This window comes from Panthera uncia (assembly GCF_023721935.1).
Source record: "Panthera uncia isolate 11264 chromosome A3 unlocalized genomic scaffold, Puncia_PCG_1.0 HiC_scaffold_11, whole genome shotgun sequence".
NCBI lineage: Eukaryota > Metazoa > Chordata > Mammalia > Carnivora > Felidae > Panthera > Panthera uncia.
Genome location: NW_026057578.1, coordinates 65,457,510 through 65,482,192, shown reverse-complemented (window position 1 = coordinate 65,482,192; position 24,683 = coordinate 65,457,510). Strand labels below are relative to the sequence as shown.

Sequence of the window (24,683 nt, the reverse complement as noted above, 5' to 3'; positions counted from 1 at the left end):
TAAACACCTATCCACATCAAGTAAATGTTAAATTTGGGGATAAGGAGCCTGAGCTTTTTCATCAAAGTGGCTTTTTTTTTCCTTCCCTTCCTAGAATTAAATTTCTACATCAGGGGATTTTGAATAAGGTGACTTCTGAGTTGCTTTAAAACTGTTTCTGTATCATTTAAATTGCCAGTAGAAATCAGTGAGGTCTGAATTTGTTAGGTATTACTATACAGACATGGTTCTTGCCTTTATGGAACTTATAATTGAGTTAGAGACTAAATTTAAATAACATTTGAGACCAGAATGAGTTGCAAATAAGGATGTTGATATTGTTTTCATTGTCTTCTGATACATATTTTTAAGGATACACACACATATACATGCATACATACATATACCACATCGGAGTTTCATTCATAACCTTATCTGTCCACTGTTTCCAAGTCCAGAGTCTGTTGGAGAGTTTTTTATGAAATGGTATGAAGATGAAGGTTTGTTTTGACTCCCCGAAGTCTGATATATATTCTGCCCTTTAATCATTTATTGAATTACCTCTGTGCCACACTTAGAAAGTTGTTGCAGCCCAAAGTTTAAGCTAAATTATAGCATGCTTGTGTGTAAGTTATTAAGAAAGAAAATGTGCCTAGTGAAAGAAATTACCTGCAGAGTTGGGGTCATTTATCTTGTTTTCATGGTGTAGTCCTTCTTCATTGTATTCGTTATTTTGCTTATATATCCAGAAACTGAAAGTAGACGGACAGGTTTAAATAAAATTATATGTTGCCAGAATCTAAGATCTTCAATTGCAGAGGTAAAACAACACTTTAAGGTCCTTCATAGCAGCTGTAATCCCACATATAAGTTAGTTGTAAAGGCATACTCTGAAGGTGCCTTTATGGATTTTTTCTGATGCTCTCTTAGTCTCTACTGCAACATCTCACAGGGAAACTTCCCTCTATTTCTGAGTCATTTGATTTGAGAACCTCTTAGCTGAAATCTTTAAAGCTGAAAAACAGAGCTGAGACATCTGGGTGTAGTGAACTTGTCCAAGGTTTGTAAAGTTAAGTCTGGTTTTAGAGGGCTACAGAAATGTCACATACCAACATACATATGCATTGATAACACACACAATACTCTCTGAAACTGGGAATATGCACTCCTGATTTTGTGAAGTGTCTAAAAATTTTTGGTGAAATGTTAGCAGTAGTATCTTGGGATGGTGGAGGGAGGTGATTTTTGTTACTTCTTTTACATTTCTTTGTTTTTCAAATACCATATATGGAATCTGGAAGGAAGGTTTGTATTTTTTTAAAAGGTTTTAAATTTTTTTTTTTTAATGTTTATTTATTTTTGAGACAGAGAGAGACAGAGCATGAATGGGGGAGGGTCAGAGAGAGAGGGAGACACAGAATCGGAAGCAGGCTCCAGGCTCTGAGCTGTCAGTACAGAGCCCGACGTGGGGCTCGAACTCACGGACCGTGAGATCATGACCTGAGCCGAAGTCGGACGCTTAACCGACCAAGCCACCCAGGTGCCCCTTTTAAAAGATTTTAATGGTTGTGATTGATGATTGTGACTATTAGTAGTTGGTTTGATGACATGATCCTCAGGTCATTTTACATTTGAATACAAGCTTGAAACTTTACATTTCTCAGTTCTCTGTGTTTTAATTTATAGACATTTTTAGTTTTTGTATTCACAGCAACTTTAGGATAATAATTGCTTATATCATTTGCAGGAAATGAAGATGACTGATGATAAGAAAGTCAGAATTCGAATGAAAAACAAATTTGTTATTTGGGTTTTTTTTTGAGCCAGTGATACTGTCTTTCTAGGACAAGTTTGTGACTGTAGATTATTTACATGCAAATACATACAGTTTTTTCATTACATACATGCCTGGTTGAATGATGGAAATTTAGCGTACAAACTGGATATTTGAAAGAAAAGTGAAACTTCTTATTGGTCAGAACAAGTGGCTATTTCTTTTGTACTCTGGTGGTATGGACTCATGTCTATTTGATAATTTTATATGGAGGATTTTCTTCCCATAAAACTGGAGATAGCTCTGAAAAAAATAATGACTATTAGGTTGAAACAGATTGCTAAGAGATTGTTGCATCATTATCAGTAAAAAATCTTCCCATTCTAAGATACTGTATTCTTAGAAGTTTTGGATTGTGGAACCTAATGTGTTTGAGAATAAATAAGAACCCACAGTGACTTTCAGAAGATACGGACCTTTGAAGCCTAAATTTATTGGATTTGGAATTAACTTATCTCACACTTGGCCAGTCTTCTGATCATCTTATAGACTCCTTATAAACCTTAACCAAGAGAGAATATTTTCTTATTGGAAAATACACTAAAAACCTTTATTGAAAGAGGTGAACTGTTTGTTTTGTTTTTAATGTAGGGGCTACTGTGTGGTTTAGGGAAAATCAGTCATTAAGTATAGATTCTAGATAGTAATTATCATAGTTTTATGAAGAGCTGATTACAGATGAATTTAAAGTTTTTTCCTGAAACAGTGACTTTGGGTAGCTGAAGAAGGAACAAGAGTGACATAGGTGTATTTAAATACAGCTTTTATTCTTTTATGAAATAGTCATATTGGTGTTGTGAGGTTGGGGGAAATTTTTTTAAGTTGAATTAAATGGAAGCAACAACTACAAAAATAGTGCTAACCATTTACAAATAGACATTTACAAAAATTTAGTAAATGGTTGTTTCTGTTTCCCTTCTTTTTCCTTCTCTAGACTGAGGTTTGTTCATATTACTAATTTAGGTTACTATACATATTAAGTTCATAGATTTAAAAAAGCAGGGGTGGGGGGATGCCTGGGTGGCTCAGTTAGTTAAGCGCCCAACTCTTGGTTTCAGCTCAGGTCATGATCTCATGGTTTGTGAGTTTGAGCCCTGCATCAGGCTCTATGCTGACTGCACAGAGCCTGCCTGGGATTCTCTCTCTCCATCTCTCTCTCCATCTCTCTCTGCCCCTCCTCTGCTCTCTGTGTCTCTCAAAATAAATAAACTTAAAATTTTTTTTTCTCTTTTTTTTTTTTAATATATGAAATTTATTGTCAAATTGGTTTCCATACAACACCCAGTGCTCATCCCAACAGGTGCCCTCCTCAATACCCATCACCCACCCTCCCTTCCCTCCCACCCCCCATCAGCCCTCAGTTTGTTCTCAGTTTTTAAGAGTCTCTTCTGCTTTGGCTCTCTCCCACTCTAACCTCTAAAAATTTGTTTTAATAAAAAAATAAAAATAAATAATAAATGCGCTGAGGTTAAGTACCTCAAAAATCAAGAATAGAAGTTAAATTACTTTGAATGGTCTGTTAAACAAAAAAATGAACCTTCATCTTTATAGGAACAACAAAAAAATGAATAATCACTTAGAAATGTTGAGCCAGAACTAAGTATGGCAGAAAACAATATGGACTACAGGTGAACCAACCTAAAGTGTTTGTGTGTGTGTAAACACATGATAATGTATCAGAGTAATAAGACTTGTAAAATGTTGCAATGGTTGAGAAAATATGTCTATTAAAAAAAATCAAGTGTTATTCTAAAGAGGGATAAGCTGACAGGTGACTAAACCTTTCATGTGATTGGAAGTATATGCTCAGAAGATAGCTAGGGAAAGTGAATTTAAATTATTTGATGTTTAGAGTGATATAAAGAACATCTGGTAAACATCTTCAACAGGTCGATAAAGAAGATTATATACTTTGCTCTTTTGGTGTCAGCTATTTTGATTAGATATTTTAATTATCGTAGAGATGGTAAATTAGTTAGAAATTATAGAATGTTGGATGTAGAACCGTAGTCCCAATTCTTGAGGGTTTTTTTACTTGTTCAAGGTGGTGGTTGGAATGAACCCAGATCTCCTGACTCCCAGTCAGTGATGATGGTGTTATCTGTTCTTGCTTCAGAATTTTATTAACATTCTGTTCATTTTTTCAGTTTAGTGATTAGTTGAACCTATTGATCAGATAAAGTTTTCTGTAATTTTTTAGCTGAAATAAAAATTAATTTTGTTAGAATACTTGTGTTCAATAACTTAAAATATGCAAGTAAATTTTAATAGCTTGTTTTTTTATTAATTGACTTAATTTTTTGTTTTGTTTCAACCAGTTGTGACTGGTTGAAAAAAGGCAGTTATGTTATTCCAGCAATTATATTATTTACTGTTCAATAAATGATACTGAGACTATTGATTATTCATTTGGAAAAAGCATTCAGTTAATTTCCTACTTTGTACAGTACCAAAAACTACATTTCGAATGATTAAAGAGCTTGACATTTTTTTCAATTGAAAAATGTTTTATTATAGTAAAAACATTTAACATGAGATCTATCCTTTTAACAAAGTTCTAGGTGTATAATACAGTATTATTAATTGTAGGCAAGGTGTACATCAGATCCGAAGAACTTACTCATCTTGCATTACTGAAACTTTATACCCGCTGAATAGCAACTCCTCATTTCCCCTCTCCCCCCAGACCCTGGGAACCACCATTATATATTCTACCTTCATAAGTTTGACTATTTTAGATACCTCATGTAAGTGGAATCATGTAGTATTTGTCCTGCTGCAAGGGGCTTATTTCACTTAGCATAATGTCCTCCAAGTAAGAGCTCAGTATTTTTAGAAAATCATAGAAAACTTAGAAGAAAGTACTTTTTCCTCAGCAACACCAAAAAAAAAAAAAAAAAGAAAATCATTAAAGAAACATCAAGAAATTGACTACGTAAAATAAGTGGAAAGTTCTGAGCAATGAAGGTTGCTAATAAACAAAGGTAAAGCAAATGATAGACTGAAAGAAAATTTGCACCTAACATACAAATGATTAATATCATATGTGAGTTTTTATGAAAAAAATTATACATAAAATTAGCTAAATCTTTTTTAAAAAGAACCTTTCATCCCATTCCCTTCCTCACTTTTACCCTCTCAAGAAGCAACAACTGTCATAAATTTGATATAAATCTATTCATTCCATTTTTAAGTACTTTAACATATTTGTGTGAATCTGTAAACATTTAGTTGTATGGTGTTATGGTTGTTACTGTGGGAAAGTAAAAGCTTACCTTCAAGGTGTTTCAGTGCAGTAAACAAGAACATAAAATATTCTTTCAAAAAACGTTTAATATGTAAGTGCCAAAGAAATAGATAAGTCATAAGCCTGGCACTCTAGATTGTTAGGTGAATTAATGAATATAGAAGGATATCACGTTTAAAGGAAAAGTCCTCTCTTCCCCTGACCTACCACTCCCTAGAGGTAACTCTTAACTGTGTGTGTTTACTATAGAATTTTTAAAATATATGTGTATGTAAACACATACTCTTTTTATTTAAAAAGAAACCATACTATATTAATTTGTAAATTAAGTGTTGTTTTTTACTTAAATATATCCTGGGCATTTTTCTGTATCAATATAAGTATAAATAGCTCTTTTTTTTTTTAACAGTTGCAGAATAGTTCATTATATGAATGGATTATGATTTATGTTAAATGTACCTCTATTAATATTCAGGTTCTTATTTTTTGCAATTATAGTAAACATCTTTTTACAAGTATCTTCACATGTTTATGTCACAGTTTCAGTTTCATAAAAGTTATTGAGTCAGACATATTTGCATTTTAAAGTTTGAGAAATGTCCAATTTGTTTTTTAAAACAATAATCCCACCATTAATATATGAGATTAAATGTTATTGATTGAATGTATACATGAAATACTTAAGAGTGGAGGGGAAACTAGTCTGAGGCTGAAATGGTTTGAAAAGACTTGCCAGAGAAAGTGAATGCTTAAACTAGATCTTGAAGAATGAGTATGTCACAGATAGAAAAAAGGGAAAAAAAGGATATTCTTAGTAAGAGGAAATGGGCCAGAGAACATGGAAGAATTACCAGGACAGATTTTTAACTCTGTCATCATATTCTGTTCATCTTACAGTTCACTTTGTCTTGGTGTTTCTTTTCCAAAAAAGAAGTTAAAGTTGAGTTAGGCACTCTCCACTTCAGGTCTTACCACGTGTAGAATAATCTAAATTCCTTAACCCAGATTCAAAATGCTCTATACTTTGCCCTTTTTTCTTTATTATGATTCTGTTTTGTCATTGACAGACTTACCTATAAATTGTTTTTGAATGAACCCTGTATGTTGCTGCTGTCATTTTTTTTTTTTTTTATAAATTTTTTTTTCAACGTTTTTTATTTATTTTTGGGACAGAGAGAGACAGAGCATGAACGGGGGAGGGGCAGAGAGAGAGAGGGAGACACAGAATCGGAAACAGGCTCCAGGCTCCGAGCCATCAGCCCAGAGCCTGACGCGGGGCTCGAACTCACGGACCGCGAGATCGTGACCTGGCTGAAGTCGGACGCTTAACCGACTGCGCCACCCAGGCGCCCCTGTCATTTTTTTTTTACACTGTCAGAAATTTTTGAACTCAGTGGTTGCTTGACTTCAGTGTTTAATCACTTGCTTTTCTGTCTCCATGCTTTTTTGGTAGCTACCCATATCTCAGCCTCAAGTGCTTGCTGTCATTTACATTTATGTAGTAAATAAATATATGTAAGCATAAAGGTCATTTATGTTTAATGTTTGGAGGATTATCAGTAAATATTTGATAATATTTTATATAGTAAGCTCATTTTGTTCGATGTCCTGAATGTTTTTATTTATAATACTATTTGGCAATGAAGTTTCTGAAAACTTACCAGAAGCTATGGGAATTCCCTATTAATAGATACCTGATATCAGTGTAGGGACTTCCAATACACAGTGGAAATGATGTATTATATATTGCATATATAATATCAATGTATATATTAAGCATAATAAGAAAATACTTTTGAAAGCACTTAAGTAGTAATTAGCTATTTTTATATCCATGACAAAACACAAGGAATTTTGGTAATTCCTGCCCAGTAGTTGTGATATTAATAGACATCATTTATTGATCACTCTATTCTTGGTAGACAGTAAGTGCATGTTTTATTTTTGTAACAGCCCCCATCATGTAGGTAATATACCCCTTTTATATATGAGGACTTTGAATTGAAGTAAAACCTAAGTTTCCATATTAAAATTGTACATTACTGAACGGTTGTGTAGCAGGATAAATAGCAAAAAAAGTCTGCTTTTAAATCCCTGGTAGTGGGGCGCCTGGGTGGCTCAGTTGGTTAAGCGTCTGACTTTGGCTCAGGTCATGATCTCATGGTCCGTGAGTTCAAGCCCCGCATCGGGCTCTGTGCTGACAGCTCAGAGCCTGGAGCCTGATTCGGATTCTGTGTCTCCCTCTCTCTCTGACCCTCCCCTGTTCATGCTCTGTCTCTCTCTGTCTCAAAAATAAATAAACGTTAAAAAAAAAAAATTAAAAAAAAAAATGCTTGGTAGTGAAATTATAGAACATAATAAGTTCTTTCTTCTTTCTTTCTTTCTTTCTTTCTTTCTCCCCTTTTTAGAGAGAGAGCACATGCACGTGAGCTGGGGAGAGGGGCAGAGGGAGAGAGAGAATCTTAAAGCCAGTTTCAGATCAATGCACAGCTCGATCCCACAGTGCTGGGATCATGACCTGAGCCAAAGTCAAGAGTTGGCTGCTCAACTGACTGAGCCACCTAGGCACCCCAAGAGTTCTTTAAGATGGTGAAAAAAAGAGTGCCTACCCCAAAATATGAGCTATAATGACAGTGTATTTACCAGGACAATAATTTCCAGAAGATAGTGGAATACTCTTTCCTTAAAATATAGAGGTAATATAACTTTAGTTTGAATTCTATACCCATTTAAACTATCAATTATCAGCAAAAATGAGGCCCAAAGTCAGGCTATACACAAAATTAAGAGTTCGTCACCTATACAAACTTGATGCAAGGGGCGCCTGGGTATTTATTTTTTTATGTGTATTTTTTTAATGTGTATTTATTTTGAGAGCATGTGTACAAGAGAGTGCACAGGAAGGGCAGAGGGAGACAGAGAATCCCAAACTGGCTCTGAGCTGTCAGTGCAGAGCCTTACAGGGGGCTTGATCCCACCACCATGAGATCACGACCTGAGCCGAAATCAAGAGTCGGTTGCTTAACCCACTGAGCCACCCATGCACCCCAAAGTAAAAAAAGGGTGCCTGGGTGGCTCAATTAAGTGTCCCAACTCTTGATTTCAGCTCAGGTCATGTTCTCACAGTTCGTAGTTTGAGCTCCGCATTGGGCTCTCTGCTGTCAGCACAGAGCCCACTTAAGATCTTCTGTCCCCCTCTCTCTCTGCCCCTCCCCCACTTGTTCGTTTTCCCTCTCTCTATGTCTCAAATAAAAACTAAAAAAGAAAAAATACATCATGAGTGAAGAATTAGTAAAATATGTTAATAAATTGAGTAGACTTGATTGTAAATATGTATAATATTTTTAAAGGTAGAGCCAAAATACTGGGCAATAACAAGAAAATTGGAAGAAAGGGGATTATAGCATGTCAAGAGTGCTACAGGGTGCCTGGCTGGCTCAGTTGGTAGAGCATGCGACGCTTGATCTCAGGGTTGTGAGTTTGAACCCCATGTTAGATGTAGAGATTACTTTAAAAATAAAATCTTTGAGAAAAAGAGTGCTATAATTCTTTTTTCACTGAGAACTCTAGGTCATCTTGTAAAAATAGCTATTTCTGTGGCTCTGCAGCCAGACTCTCTGGACGAAATCCTAGCTTATGCCTTACTAGCTGTGTGACATTAGGGTTACTATACCTTCCTGTGCCTAAAATTTCTTATCTACAAATAGGAAGGCAATAACCCTCAAAGTGTTATGGGGATGATTAAGTACAATACATGTAAAGCCATTAGAACACTACTCAGTACATGTAAACACTCAATACATGTTTGCTGCTGCTGCTTTCATTTCTCTTTTACCTTAAGGGTAACCCTGAAAAGAATAGAAATAAAATCTATGGCTTATGAACCAGGAAAACTAAAATAAGAGAATGAAGAAAGCTTAACCCTTAGTGTACTGTCAAGAGCAGTTGCACTAATTTTAGTTTTTTATTTTCTGAGCACTTCTAACACTTAAAAAGCTTTGGTATTTTATTACTTTTATTCTTCTTACAGATCTTCCAAAAAGCAGAAAAATTTTTACTTAAAAAAATCAATCTATGTTGCAGTTATATGAATCCATCAGATGCTTTTTGTAAACCTAAGGTACATTATGGAATCTTAGCGATCTGTATTTTGAAATATTTTGCAATTTCTAGGAATTTTATCATTGCCACCATTTATTTCCTGCTGTGTTAAAAAAAAAAAAAGATTTGATAAAGCAAGAATGATGGAATCCACTGGAAAGAAGGTATAGTGAAATAGTCATTTTTTAGGTTTTTTAAATTAATTTTATGTTTTTATTTATTTTGAGAGCACACTGGAGAGGGGCAGAGAGAGGAGAGAGAGAATCCCAAGCTGGCTCCACCCTGTCAGCACAGAGCCCCATGTGGAGCTCAGACTCAAAAACCATGAGATCATGACCTGAGCTGAAATCAAGAGTTGGACGCTTAACCTGCTGAGCCACCCAGGCACCCCTTTTTTTCAGTTTTGTTTTGTTTTTAAAAATTTTTTAATTTAATTTTTTTTTTTTTTTTTTACTAGCTGTATTGCATCCTTCAAAAAAGGTGTAAAAGAGGATGAGAGACATACAGATAAGATAAATACAAGGAGAGAACTAGTATTCTAGACCTGGGCTGTCTAGTATGGTAGCCACTTGCCACATACAACTACTTATATTTAAATTAATTAAAATGCATAATTTAAAATTCACTTCCTTGGTCACATTAACCATGAAGTAATTATATAGAGGGAATATAGCTATCTATTAGCTTCATTTCACTATGGCTACCATATTGAAATGCAACTATAGAACATTTTTATCATTGCAGAAAATTCTATTGGATATCACTGCTGTAGATGCTAAGTATGATAGTGAAATTGATCATATAAGTGATAGTAATATGGATCATATCCATGAAATTTCAGATTTTGAGACTTGAGATGTTCTGTACCTTCCAGGGATGGTATTAAAGAGTGCAATTTGGGAAAACTAACTTGTCTAAAACCATAGACTTAACCAGTACTGACACTGAAACTTCCTATGTCCCAACTTTATTACTCTGAAGAGCTTTTTAAAATGTGGGTTATAGCTGTTTACTATATCATAAAGCATATTCTCTTACAATAATATATTAATATACTCTCATGAGTAATAGCTTTTTAAAAACAAAAATAATGGAGTAGCATTGTTTTACATTTTTGCAAATCTGGTGTCTACCTTAAGAAAAAAATCAGCTGGATTTTAATATCTACCTCAGCATTTGGTCAGTTGTGATACCCCATGTCCTATATGTAGCTTCTGAAAAACACTGTATACTTGTGAGAAAATGAGAGTGAAAAGGCATATGATGTCTTATTATTAATAACGAAAATAGTTTGGACCTTAGTACCCGTTGAAAGTCATCCTTTGATGACTCCCAAGGGTTCCCATACCACACTTTGAGAATACCTTCTCTACTCTAAAGCCTGCCAGTCATAGCCCCATACAGAATTTAGAAACCACATTTAATACCTTACTCTAGTATATAAATGGACAGCTGATGATTATCAGACACTTGAGAAAAACCTATGAAATGAAAGATGGAAGGCAAAGCAGAAAGGTAGAAACAAGTGATTGAGAAGAAGTATAAATGGTACTGGGGAGAAGAAAACTTGTAAGAAAGTAATAACCTCAGAACACTAAGAGGTTATTATATGTGTGAAACCAGAATCAGATGTTAAAAATAAGGACCGTCATAGAGCAAAAGGAGCTCCAAATTAAAAAATCAGAGCAGAGGGGCGCTTGGGTAGATTAGTTGGTTGATTTTGGCTTAGGTCATGATCCATGGAGCCCCACATCGGGCTCTGCACTGGGCGTGAAGCCTGCTTAAGATTCTCTCCCTCTGCTCTTCCTCATGTGTGCACATGCGTATTCTCACAAAATCAGAGTAGATATGAAGTATGAAAAGTGTAATTAAAAATTATAATAGAAATGTTGACAGTTTATGTTTGTAATGTAAGGGTAGTGAAGGACTTTGTATACAAAACTTCAAAAGCACATGGCATGAGTCAAAAAATGAAATGAATTTGTTTACATCAGAGTTAAGGCATTCTGTGGATTGAAGGGACATCATGGTAGAATGGGAGAAGATATTTGTAAAATATAAAAACTAACAAGGGATTTAACATCAAGAAAATGGAAGAAACCCTTAAAAATGCAAAGGGAAAAGACAGCCATACCAAAATAAAAATACATAGAAAATATGTAGAGGTTCTAAAGAGGCATTTATAGAAGGAGAAACCCCAAAGCTACTAAGTCTGTGTAGATACACTCAAAATCGTTAGTTAACAGAAAATTTTAAATTAAAACAATAAGATATCACATTTACCCATTAGTTTGGATAAAACAGAATGTATTAGTTATCTATTTCGTCATAACAGATTACTCCCCAAATTTAGCATCTTAAAACAAAACATGTATTATCTCACAGCTGTGAAGGACAGAGAATCTGGTATCAGCTTAGCTGGATGGTTTTAACTCAAGGTCTCTCATGAGGGTGTAGTCACACTGTGAGCCAGGGCTGTAGTCATTTGAAGGTTTGAGTGGGACTGGAATATCTGCTTCCAGGATAGCTCACTCAAAGCTGTTGGCAGGAGGACTCAGTTCTTTGCTGGTTGTTGGCAGAAGATCTTAGTTCTCCACTGCATGAGCCTCACCACAGGGCTGCCTGTGTGGATTCTGAAGGCTGCTTCTAATAACATGGTGTTACAGATTGAATGTCATGTTTCCTTTCTCCCCCAAAGTTTGTTTAAAGTTTCTATGTTGAAATACAACCCCCAGTGTGATTGTATGTGGAGGTAGGGCCTTTGGAAGCTGACTAGGTCACAAGAATGGAGCTCTCATGAATGGTATTAGTGCCCTTATAAGAAGAGGCCGGAGAGTTAGCTCACTTTCCCCCACCATGTTAGAATACTAGAAGAAGTCAACTGTCTGTAGCTTGGAAAAGGGCCTTCACTGGAACCTAACCATGCTGACATTATGATCTTGGACTTCTGGCCTGTAGAACTGGGCAAAATAAATTTCGGTTGTTGATAAGTCACTCAGTTTATAGTATTTTATTATAGCAGCCTGAGTGAAGACACATGGCATCTGGCTTCCCCCAGAGCAAGTGATCCAAGAGTAACCAAACAGGAAGCCATTGGTGCCTTTTATGACCTCTTCTTTGAGTGAAATTTCTATTCATTAGAGGCGAGTCACTAAGTCTAGCCAGTACTTAAGGGGAGGAGAATTAAGGCCTCACTCATGAAGGGAGAAGTATCAAAGGATTTGTGGACTTTCTAAAACTACACTGTATAATGCCAAATGTTAACAGAAGTATGGACTCTGCAGCCTTTCCAGAGCTCAACCTAGCAGTATTTAAGAATATGAACACCCTGTGGCCCAGTAATTTCCTTTCTGGATATGTATCTCAAGAGTTTCATAGGGGTTATGTACATGGGTGTTCACTGCAGTAGTATTTGTAGCATCAGAAGTTAGAGTCAACCAGGATGTCTCATATAATGGTTTGAGTGTAGATGGGTAAAATTTGTGAATGCACATTGTATTAGTTTCCTAGAGCTGCCATAACCAAGTATCACAAACTGTGTGGCTTAAACAACAGACATTTATTTTCTTACAGTTGTGGAGGCTAGAAATCCAAAACCATTGTGTGAGCAGGGCCATGTTCCCTCTGCAACTTTGGATAGAATCATTCCTTGCCTATTCCTAGATCATGGTGGTGGCTATTAATCCTTGGATTGCAGCTATATCACTTCAATCTTTGGCACAGTTGTCACATGGCGTTCTCCCTGTGTCTCTTCTCATAGCGTTTTCTTCTTATAAGGGCATCAGTCATATTGGATTAAAGCCCACCCTAATGATCTCCTCTTAACTCGATTACATCTACAAAGATTATTTCCAAATAAGGTCACACTTACAGGTAACAGTGGTTAGGACTTCAGCATATCCTTAAGGGATATAATTCAATCCATACTCAGAAATTAGGAGCAACTAATTAGATGTACACCTGCACATAGTATATAGCAGGAAATACAAGAAATAGAATGATGGAGTAGTAAAAATAACATTTTTGTTTTATTTTAAGTTTATTTATTTTGAGAGAGCAAGCACATGTGCAAGCAGTGGAGGGGCAGAGGGAGAGAGAGAATCCCAAGCAGACTCTCTTCTACCACCACAGAGCCCAATGTGGGGCTGGATCCTATGACCCTGAGATCATGACCTGAGCTAAAAGTGAGAGTTGGACGTTTAACAGACTGAGCCACCCGGGCACCCCAATAATAACATTCATATAAATGAAAAATCAATGTGTAGGAGAGTTCTCCAGAGAAACAAAACCAATAGGATGGAGATAATCTATCTGTATTTATATCTGTATATAATTAGGTTGAGAGATACTGAGAAAAAGGAACTGGCTCACATGATCATAAAGGCTGGGAAGTAAAAATCTGCAGTGTGGGCTGATAGGGTGTAGAGACCCAGGAAAGCTGATGGTGCAGATGAAGTCCAAAGACTGTGCTAGTGAATTTCTTCTTGCTTGGGGAAGCTTGCTTTCTTCTAATTAAACCTTCACCTGATTGAATGAGGCCCACCCGCATTATGGAGGGCATTCTGCTTACTCAGGAGTTTAACAGTTTAATGTTAATCTTGTCCAAAACACCCTCCAAGTTGACACATAAAATCAAATATCACAAGTCCACTCCATGTCAAACTGACACCCATAGACCTCTTCCTTAAACCCTATTTAGAATACAAATAAAGACAATAACAAGGTCATACTTCTACCTAACATACAAATACCCTGTGTATAGCCAAAAACACCCTAAGCCTTTTCCCAGAGGAGGATGCAAAATCCTGATGTTTAACTCTTCTCTTTGATATCCCATAACTTAAATATTATGTTGTTTTTATGTGTGTTTTGTATATTATGATATAAATTCAGTATACCTTAAATGATGAGATAAGAAAGGGAAGAAAAACAAAAATATTTGTATATACAAACACACAGGCACACAAACATATTCATAATAAAATAAATACATGACAGTTACAGTCCTCTTTTCTGTAACGTCACATGGTCATAGGTGGTATTCATAACTACTTTTGCCTACTACCTATTTTATATTACTTTTTCATTCAGCAGTTAACTCAGCTGGTCACAGTTCTTTACTTGGTACAGTGACCCAAATCTTCCTTCCTGAAAGGTCTGAGCCATTAGTAGTCTTGCCTGAATTGGGTTATAGTTTTCCATTGATTTTAATAACAGCATGATAACATGGAGAGATGTCCTTGGGGATCTCCTATACGCCAGATATACTCTCTTACCTCCATTGCAGAGTAGCAATCCCATTTCCCCTTAGTCCCAACCATTCAAACAGCACAGTGACTTCCTGCTTTGACTGTTTATTCAGGGGCATGAGGTATCTAGAATGTCCAGGTGGCAGTTTTAACTTCCAGTTCAGTGAGATCATTGTTATGTCTCCTGATGGAAGCATTCCTTTCTTTGGAATTAAGACCTATACACCACTAGGAGAGCATAAGGTCATGGAGAGAAGAAACAAAAATTTTGCAGGTGGATCACTAGGAATAAATAGTGGTACCACTTCTATTTCTACCCCTTAATTCCTGGATCTATGAATCCTGACTATGGGGGAAACATCACCATATATTGAATACTGATACACAGCCTCCTGGAGAGTCTTTCCCCATTCCTGCAAGGTGTTGCCAAAATGACAAAAAATCATTTCATTATTCTATCAAGCCAGTTGCTTCAGAATGCTAGGGCACATGATAAGAACATTAGATTCCGTGAGCATGGGTCCATTGCTGTAACTTGCAAGAAGTTACTTCCCTTGATCAAAAGCAGCATCATATGCAATACCATGAACATGAGTAAGGCATTTGGTCAGTCTACAGTAGTTTTGGCAGAAGGTTTGCGTTCAGGGAAGGCAAATCCATATCCAGGATAAGTTTCTATTACAGTAAGAACAAATGCTGCCCTTTCATGATGAAAGTAGGTCCAATGTAATCAACCTGCTATCAGGCTGATCACACCAGGGAATGGTGCCCTTTAGGAGATTCTGTGTTGGTCTCTGCTGCTGGCAATGGGCCACTTAGCAATGGCTGTAGCCAAGCTTGCCTTGGTGAGTTGAAGTCCATGTTGCTGAACCCATGCATAACCTTCCTCCTCCACCCCAGCCACTTTGTTCATGAGCCCATTGGAGGGAACAGAGATGGCTGTTCCATTGGGAACAGAGATGGCTGAGAAGAGAGGCTGACTGGTATCCACAGAACAGGTCATCCTATCCACTTGATTATTCAGGTCCTCCTTGGTTGAGGTCACTCCTCCAGGGGCCTTGACATGGGACACATGATGTTTTCACCCGTTCAGAAAGGTCTGTCCACATACTTCTTTCCCAGACTTCCCTGTCACCAGTTTTCCAGTTGTGTTCCTTCCAAGTCATCCCGTCTAGCCAAACCATCGACCACAGCCTGTGAATTGATATTTAATCACACGTCTGGCCATTTTTCCTTCCAAGCAAAAGGAACAACCTGGTGAACCGCTCAAAGGTCTGCCCACAAGGAGGATTCCCCTTACCTCCGTCTTTCAGGGACGCTCAGAAAGGAGCTGTAGTGCCGCAGCTGTCTGCTTTCAAGTGGTGCCTGCACGTCATGCAGAACCATCTGTGAGCTAAGCTTGAGTTCTTTCTCCGTCGTCTGATTGGAGGGAACTCCCCGTGAAGCTGTAGGTGCCGGCTGGGAGAGAGCCGATAGTGTGGCAGGGGTAGCGACTGTGGGCATTTGGGCTACCTCTTCATGGAACTTACTTGCGCCTTCAGGATGTGTTCGGGTCCCGTGTCATAATACCACCTCCATTTGATGATGGAATGCTGCAGTGTATGCCCATCTTTATGGCGTGGTGGGTCAGGTAACACCCAGGTCATGACCAGGAGCTCAGATCACATGGGAACTTGATTTCACCCATGGTTAAGTGTTAAGTCTCAGCGAGGGCCTAGTAGCAGGCCAAAAGCTGTTTCTTAAAAGGAGAGTAGTTATCTGCAGAGGATGACAGGGCTTCGCTCCAGATGCCTAAAGGCCTGTGCTGCACTTGTCCTAAAGGAGCTCGCCAAAGTTTCCAAACGGCATCCTCGTCTGCCCTCGACACTTTGTGCACCGTTAGATCTTTTGGATCACAAAGCCCGTGTCAGAGCAGCTTACACAGCAGCTTGGACCTATTGCAGAGCCCTCTTCTGTTCTGAGCCCCACTCAAAATTAGCACCTTTTCGGATCACTGAGTAAATAGGCCAGAGTCACAGACCCAAATGATGAATAATGCAACAACTTATCATTCACCTTAGGAAGGATATCTCAACATGCCTCATACCACTGGACCCTTAGAAATTTCAAAGAAGTTAAAGGTTCCTGAATTTTTGTCAGGTTTATTTCACATCTTCTGCCGTGTAAACTGCACAGTAGGTCCAATCAAGGTGGTGATACCAGTGTGGTATCTTGTGAAAGGGAAAGGTGATCATGATCCCTCATCACACCATGTATATAAACTAACAGTTTATATACTGTTATAATAAAGATTAACATTAGATATTTTAGAATAGTTGTCTTTGTATAAACAAGAGAATGAAAATGGAAAATGAAAGAACAAATTCAACAAGAATTTAAAATATGCAAATGGAATTGTTAAGTCTCCCAGAAAACTAGGATCGGAAGACCAAAAATACAGAATATGGGTAAGAAAAAGAGAAATAGTAGAAAAGAAAAGTAGAATGTTAGTCTGGGAGACCCAACTCTGAAATCGGAGGGGTTCCAGAAAAAGAAAATAAGAGGAAGTAATTCAAACACATATTTCAAGAAATTTTCTTCAAAATAAAAGGACATGAATTTTTAAATTAGAAGGGCCCAAAGCACATTCATGAGAGTGAATGACAAAAGGCCCTCATTGTGGTAGTACATGATGAAATTTCAGGACATCAGGGGATAAAGAGAAAAGCCTCAAAGCTTCTGGGAGAAAGAGGAGTCACATACCAGTGATCTGGAGTCAGAATATCCATGAACTTCTCAAAAACAAACCTGAAAGACACTTTAGCAGTGTCTTCACATTCGTGAGGAAAAACTTAGCTCTGCCTTCAGAATTCATTACTTTTAAGCACACTGTCAATCAAGTGTATAGAAGAAGGTATAATAGTCTTAAAATCTGAGGAAATTATAAAGCCAAAAGTACAGACAAATGGACAAGTCTGACTACATAGTCACATTTCACACACTTAATAAAGATACAGAAAATTAGCCAATACAATTGACAAGCTTGATTTTAAAAGATGTAGAACCCTGTATGCACACAAGCACATACATAAGTAGAACATATACACAATTTTCAAGTATACAAAATTTAAGTTAACAAAAGTTAATTTGTGTTGTCACAGGGGAAATTTTATCAGTTTTCAATCAGTGCCATTTAGAACATATTCTTGGACCTCAACTTAAATGAGAAATCAAGAATAATGAGTTTAAAAAAAACAATAATGAGTTTAAAAATTATATCTAAACAACTTTGGAGAACTAAGTGTAGTACTTAATGAGATAAGAGAAAATATAGTAGACATTACAAAATACTAGAACTCTGACATAGACACTACAGGTCAGAAGTTGGAGGTTGCAACTAATGTGAACAGACATTTGTGGTTTAAAAATACTGGTTTTTAAAAAGATTGAATATAAAGTAATTAAGTCTTCAACTCTTGGAATAGAAAGATAACAGAAGAATAAAACCAAAGACAAAAGGATAAAAATAACTATAAAGGAGAAATTAATGAAATAAAAGACAAATAATTGGATCAATGTAAAGGCCAGTAGACAAACTACTATTAGGGGAAAAGATACAAATAAGTAATGCTAAGACAGAAAGAAATGTAACCACAGATAGAACAAGAATTTTAAGAATCTTAAGGTAACTCCGTGAATACTTTGTCAATAACTTTGAATCATAGATGATACAAACAATTTTTTGGAAAAATGTAATTTGCCAAAATTAACCTTAGAAATAGATAACACTGATAAGTTAATCACCAGTAAATACTCAGAAAATAAAAGACAAATTTACACATACCAGCTTCCCAAAGGTACACCAAACCTCAAAATTTTATAATTACAGAGAAGAGAAAAAGAAGAGTTCTCCATTGTACCAGACTAATCATTCAACAAGTATTTCTAGAGTGTTTAAACTATGTGCATTAGTGAAATAATACAAAAATATTTGATACCTAAAGTAGGCAAACAGTGCAGGAAGATATAACGTAATCTTATGAACAGGTATACAGAAATCTTAAAATATTAGCAAATTAAACCCAGCTTATATTAATGAAGGAAAACATCACAATCAAGTGGGGTTAATCCCAGAAATGCAAAGTTGTTTTAATACTAGAAAACCTCTTAATGTAACCTGTCACTTCCAACAAGTTAAAGGAGAAAAAAGTAGTCCGTGTACTCATTGAGCAGATATGTAGTATCCACCATAAACCAGGAGGTAGGCATTAATAGTTTAGCAGTGTACAAACCAGAGTCCTATTTGCATGGAGCTTACAGTCTAGTGTAAGAAAAATTATAATGTTAGGTAATCTGATAAATGCTATGAAGAAACATAAGTAAAGGGAACAGAGTGATAAGTATTAATAAACATTTACATATTAAATATAAACCCTCAGTCTCCTGTTTTTTCCATCTCTGTTCTTTGTCAGCTTGCCATTTATGTTTCCCCGAACACTGTAAAATAATAAGATAATCAAATACTCCTATCCAGAAAATAAGATGACGACCACTAAAATTGGCCAGCAAGGTCTGTCTTGAAATAACTCAGTCTTTATCAGTTGAAGTTTAAAAATTTGAGTCTAGGGGTAATAATACATATGTATGGAATATAAACATTTATAATATATAGCATACTTATATAATCTGTGTATTTATATAATTATATAATTGATAATAAAATGTATGGAATAAATATATATGGAAGTTGTGTTTCTTAGTAAAAACTTGAAATTCAGAGACTGCTCATATAATTTTTTTTCTACATAGAATTTTTAATTTTCATAGAAGGAATAAAGGAAAAAACTGTTTTCCTAAGGTTATTAAGTATGGTAGCACAGTTTCTTTAGCATAACACTAGAGATATGAAGAGCTGGGAGTTAAGTTTAATTTGAACACAGTGCTAAATGAAGCAAAAGTCATATAAATTGGGGCACCTGGGTGTGTTAGTCGGTTGAGCGTCCGACTTCTACTCAGGTCATGATCTTGTGGTTTGTGAGTTCAAGCCCCACATCAGGCTCGCTGTCAGGGAAGAGTGCATTTGAGATCCTCTGTCTTCCTCTCTCTGCCCCTCCCCAACTTGCGCTATCTCTCTGTCTTTCTCTCTCACTCAAAAATAAATATTAAAAAAAGTCATTATAAATTAATTTCACATAGAAAGACCTGTTCCTAATCCCAGATAAACAGTCTCACAAATGCATCCCCATCAGTCATTATTAGGATGCACTGTGGAATATCTGTGGCTTTACAAAAAATGTTTATGTACTCCCAAAACAACCCAAAGTCATGGCTGTTTGTGTTCCATAGTAAGCACTGTATATGAAGGACAGTATTTATTTCAGAAAAATCTGAACTCTTTAATTGGATTTGGAAGATCTTCTTTGGATATAAGTTTGTTGGTTCTCTTTGTTTAATTCTTGCCAAAGAACTAAACTCTCAGGCCTTCACTTCATTAAGATAATACATTAGGAGCTTCTGCTAAAAGATGCTTATAGTAATTTTTATATTTGTGTATTTTAAGTAAGTTCAAAAGCAGAATTGTATAAGGTATTTTAGGTCTCTTTTGTCAGACTCTTAGTTTACTTCAAGATCCTTCCCTCTAGTAAAATAAGGGTTTATTTTTTCTAAGTTGCCTCTGAGACAACAGTCAAGAATTGGGCAGCTTCACAAAAGATGTGTGCACAAAAGGTCTTTGACTTTGCCTAGCCCAGAGGTTTCAGATTTGCAGCCAGCAAACTGATCTGGCCAACAGAATGTTTTATTTGTTCTGCATAGTGCTCCTAAAAAATCAGTTGGTTTCCAACATTTTTAAATGTGAAATTTCACATAATCTCAATTCCTGAGTTCGTTTAACATTTCAGATCATCTGATACCACTGGCTTGAATTTCTACATGGCTACAGTTGACCAGGGTTTAGCACTGGGTGAGGATTGCATGAACCATAAACTGTCCATTTCTCTGTATTCCCACCATTTCTTAATGTTTCACTTCACTCATTTTCTTCACCTGTGACTTACATAGGTATTTAAGTATGTGACCCTTGCTAACTTACTGGTTCATGTGGACAGCCTTTTTAAAATTTTTGTTATGGGGTGGGGGGGGGCCTGATGGCTCAGTTGGTTGGGCATCCGACTTTGGCTCGGGTCATGATCTCACAGTTCACGAGTTCGAGCCCTGTGTCAGGCTCTGTGCAGACACCTCAGAGCCTGGAGCCTGCTTCAGATTCTTTGTCTCCCTCTCTCTCTGCCCCTTCCCTGCTCATGCTTTCTCTCTCTCTCTCTGTCTCTCTCTCAGAAATAAACTTTAAAAGAAATTTTTTTGTTATGGGGCACCTGGGTGACTCAGTCAGTTATAAGCAACTGACTCTTCGACTCCTGTCATCATCTCAGGGTTTGTGAGTTCAAGGCCATGTCAGTCTCTGTGCTAACGGCACAGACCCTGCTTGGGATTCTCTCTCTCCCTCTCTCTCTACCTCTCCCCCCCAATATGTGCATTCTCTCTCAAATTAACTAAATAAACAAAAGAAAAATTGTCGCTTTTAATTATTATGGCATGGGAAACTAACACTGACTAGGATAAATTAAACGTTTTTAAAAGCCTGAATTTGGGCTAGCATTGCCATCTTTCTTTCCCTAAGCTGTAGTATGTCTTTAGGAGAATATAGGGATATGCTTATCAATTCTTTATTCACTTACTCAAAGCATTTGATATGGATTCTCCTGGAGTCTGGTAGTTTCTGTAAGAAGAATGTTGTGACTTCAATGAGGTTTGTTAAGATCCTAATTTCGTTAAGTGATGATATGACTATTAGAAGTAATAATTTTTCAAATCTGTATCACTAAAAAACATTTATTTAACCTCTTTCTGTGTCATTAGGCTAGGCATTTAGTGTAGTTATTTATACTGCTTACTAAATATTTTTGGCTCTCCTCCATCTGGCATTTTCTGACCCCTCTGTCATTGGGCTATGTCAACAGTTCTGGCCAAAGAGTTGTGAATGGAAATGAGTGTGTAATTTCCAGGCCAGTCATTTAATTGCCAGTATGAGCTCTCTTTCCTTCTGCTGCTGCCACTAGCAGTGTTTCAGAGAGTGGCTGCTCCATAGTCTGAGTTCCAGAAGAGGATAATACAGAGCAGAGCTCTTCACCAACCAGTGATAGGTATAAAGTATGCAAGAAATAATTCTGTTATTTTAAGCTAGAAATTTTTGGAGTTGTTCATTACTGCAGTTTAACTTAGCCTATCTGATGCTATATTGTAGCAGTGAAGAAAGAATTAACTTATTAATTAAAGCAGTTAATTAAAGGTAGCTGTGCTAACCAAAATCTATAACCTGTAAGCTATTAGAAAATTGTTTTTAGTCTTTAGGGTAACTCTTATTTATAAGTTGTGTCACCAAAGGCCTTAAGTCTTAGAAATTTCAACTTTGAGAGTACACATACAAGATACTAGCGATCACCATACATTTTGCAGAGTCAGCACTGTGTTATGTACGTAAAGTCTGAAGGTGATTAAGGCCTATCATGTTTAATCCTACTTGTTATCAAGGAGGTGTGTGTGTGTTTATTTTTTTCTCAAGAATAACATGGAGCTGAAAGTTTTTAAGCAAACTTTCAGGATAGATTATAGACTTTTGTGAGCTGACATAATTTTGGGATGGAATTTTAGAGCTGGAAGAATGCTTAGGTGTCATGTAATACAACATTCTTATTTTATAGATGTTGAATGCTATAAAAGACTAAATGAAGAACATGTTCCAGTTACTTACTTTTACATTATTTTTAGGTCTTAAAATACCTTTTGAGAAATTCCAGCTAATCCCTTTGCCAGCTAATATTTTTCTTAGCACTCTTTGTTGACATTTGTACTCTTTTTGCTTCCTCATTTTCCCTTCATTATATTTGATCCTCATAGTAATTCTAAGAGGTAGATAGTTTTCTGCCATTTACAGTTCTGGAGACTGAGACTTAATTGAAGTGAAGTAATCTGCCCAAGATCATATGGCTAAGTAGCAGAGCTGGATTTGAACAGGTTCTGTTGATTCTAATAACCCATGTTGTTTCCACTGATGTCTTAAATGTATTTAAGATTCTTATACAAATGTAGAGAATATTTTACTTTGCGTGACTATTAAAATTAGATTTGTCAGGGTGACAGGAAACCCAAGACAACAGTTGTCTAAAAAGATAGAAGTTTATTCCCCTGTCTTGTGATTAAAGTCTGGAGGTAAGCATGTAAGGTTAGTATGAAGGCTCTCCACCATGACTTTATGGATCAATACTTACTTCTGTTTTGTTTACTCCACTATCCTTAAACACATGACTTCTGTTTTATGTTTCAAAATACCAGCTCGTGTTCCAGCATTCTACCTAGCAGGAAGCAGAAAGTGTAAAGAAGCACCCTTTTCCTTCCCTTTAGTACCTATTCTGGAAATTATATAGGACACTTCTGCTAATATTCCATTGGCCAATACCAACTCATATGGCCAACTCATTTGTAAGGGAGGCTGAGAAATGTGGGCTGTGTTCTAGATGGTCATCTGCTCAGCTAAAAATCTAGGGTTTGTGACAGACACAGTTGACTAGATTTGAAGTAATAGCAGTTTTCCCTCACAATGATGTAATCCGGTTTTGTTTCAAATTGTTTATTCATAGGTATTTATTGAGTACTTATGTACCAAACACTGTCATAAATATATATGATGGTAAACTGCATTAGTTCTTATGTTTATTTTTACAGGTTAGGAAAATTTTTCTCTAAATAGGTTAAAATAGTACCCAGATGTTTTCTTTGCACATATATAAGGAAAAAAAAAAAAAACATATCCAGCTTTAGGTTTATATTTATGATCCAATAAAACATGCTATATGTTTTCAAAGTGAGCCAGTACTTTTGAAAATTCTGTGCCACAACCCCAAAATACTGTATCTAATGAACACTGTGAAACTTTTGAAATAAAATTATAACTTTCACTTAGGTACTTTATAAATTAAGATATGTTTACAGACCCTTTATTTTGAACACTTTTCAAAAGTGAGACTCTTATGATCTGAATGTAGGTTTCACTTAAGTTTTCTGTAACTAGATTGTTTCAGAGCCATGTGAATGAGCTATTTAAGAATACTTATGGAAATTAGAGTATATTCTCATTTAATTCTGTTCCCTATTAGCCTTACAGCAGAACACCTATAAAATCAGCTAGTGATTATTCTTGACAAAAACATATAAATAGAATTATCATTTAGTAATTAGTTCATTTGCTTTTTTTTTGTACCAACACATCTGTGGCATTTTAAACTTGAAACAGTATCATATTGAACTAGCTTAATGGGAGTGTTTTGGTTTTATTTTCTATATTGAAGTAGATTTGAAGTCAAGGGGAACATTGCATTTGAAGCTAATTTAAGTCTTTGTACTAATTGTTTTAGATTTATTTTAGTTATTAAACAGTATTGGTATGCCTAGTGCTATGATAATCACTGTTGAAGGAGGATCCAAAGAAAGAATTGTGCATGTGTGCATATTTTGAATTTGCAGTCACATTTTTATGGTTAAGAGTTTGCTCCCATAGATTAGGTTTGGATTCTTACTCTTCCCTTTTCTTCCCAGTTCTTGACATCACTCTGCTTTAATTGCTTCTGAATTTCTGATTATAACTTCTGTAGTCCTGTGGCTTTCAGCCCTGGTTGTATGTAATGAACAGTAGAGCTTTTTCAGAATTCAAAATGCTTTTGAATGTAGCTTAAATCTCACTCAAACTGGCTTAAACTGTAAGAAAATTTACCTCATGTGGTAAGTTTTGTCTTAAGTTTTCCTCAAGGACCTAGGCTGGCTGCCTATCATAAAAAAATGCAACATCTATCCTTGTTTGTATCTACTAGGAAAAGAGAGAAGGGCCTCTCTTATCCAGAAGCCAAAAAAGCAAACTACTTCTTGTGCCCCACTGGGCCAAATTGGCTTAGTCCTGTTCATCCTTGAAAAGTATGGAATTACCATAAATAGCCAGACTATGTATATGCGGTGGAATGGATATTATGAAGTAAAGCACAATGCCCATTTCATAGTAAGTGAATTGTGGATATATGTGTTTTTACAGGAGCTACAGCTGATTCAGTGTACCACTAATTTTGAGCACTATTACACTTCCCAGTTCAAAAAAAAAAAAAATAGGGAAGAAGAAAACGTAATTATTTTTCCTTTTACCAATGGAACAAAGAATGGTTTTGGTTTAACTTATTTGATTTCTGATGAAGAG

General features: G+C 36.2%; 1 protein-coding gene and 1 long non-coding RNA gene across 2 annotated transcripts in view; one reads left to right on the top strand and one right to left on the bottom strand.

The window, feature by feature from the left end:
* FBXO11 (F-box protein 11) overlaps positions 1-24,683 on the top strand; it is an 83,204-nt gene that overhangs the window by 11,875 nt on the left and 46,646 nt on the right. The window lies entirely within an intron of this gene.
* LOC125936982 (uncharacterized) lies at positions 312-16,222 on the bottom strand. Its single transcript, XR_007462188.1, has 2 exons — positions 15,711-16,222; positions 312-731 (listed from the first exon to the last, which is right to left on the bottom strand). It is a non-coding gene; the product is annotated as an uncharacterized LOC125936982 (long non-coding RNA).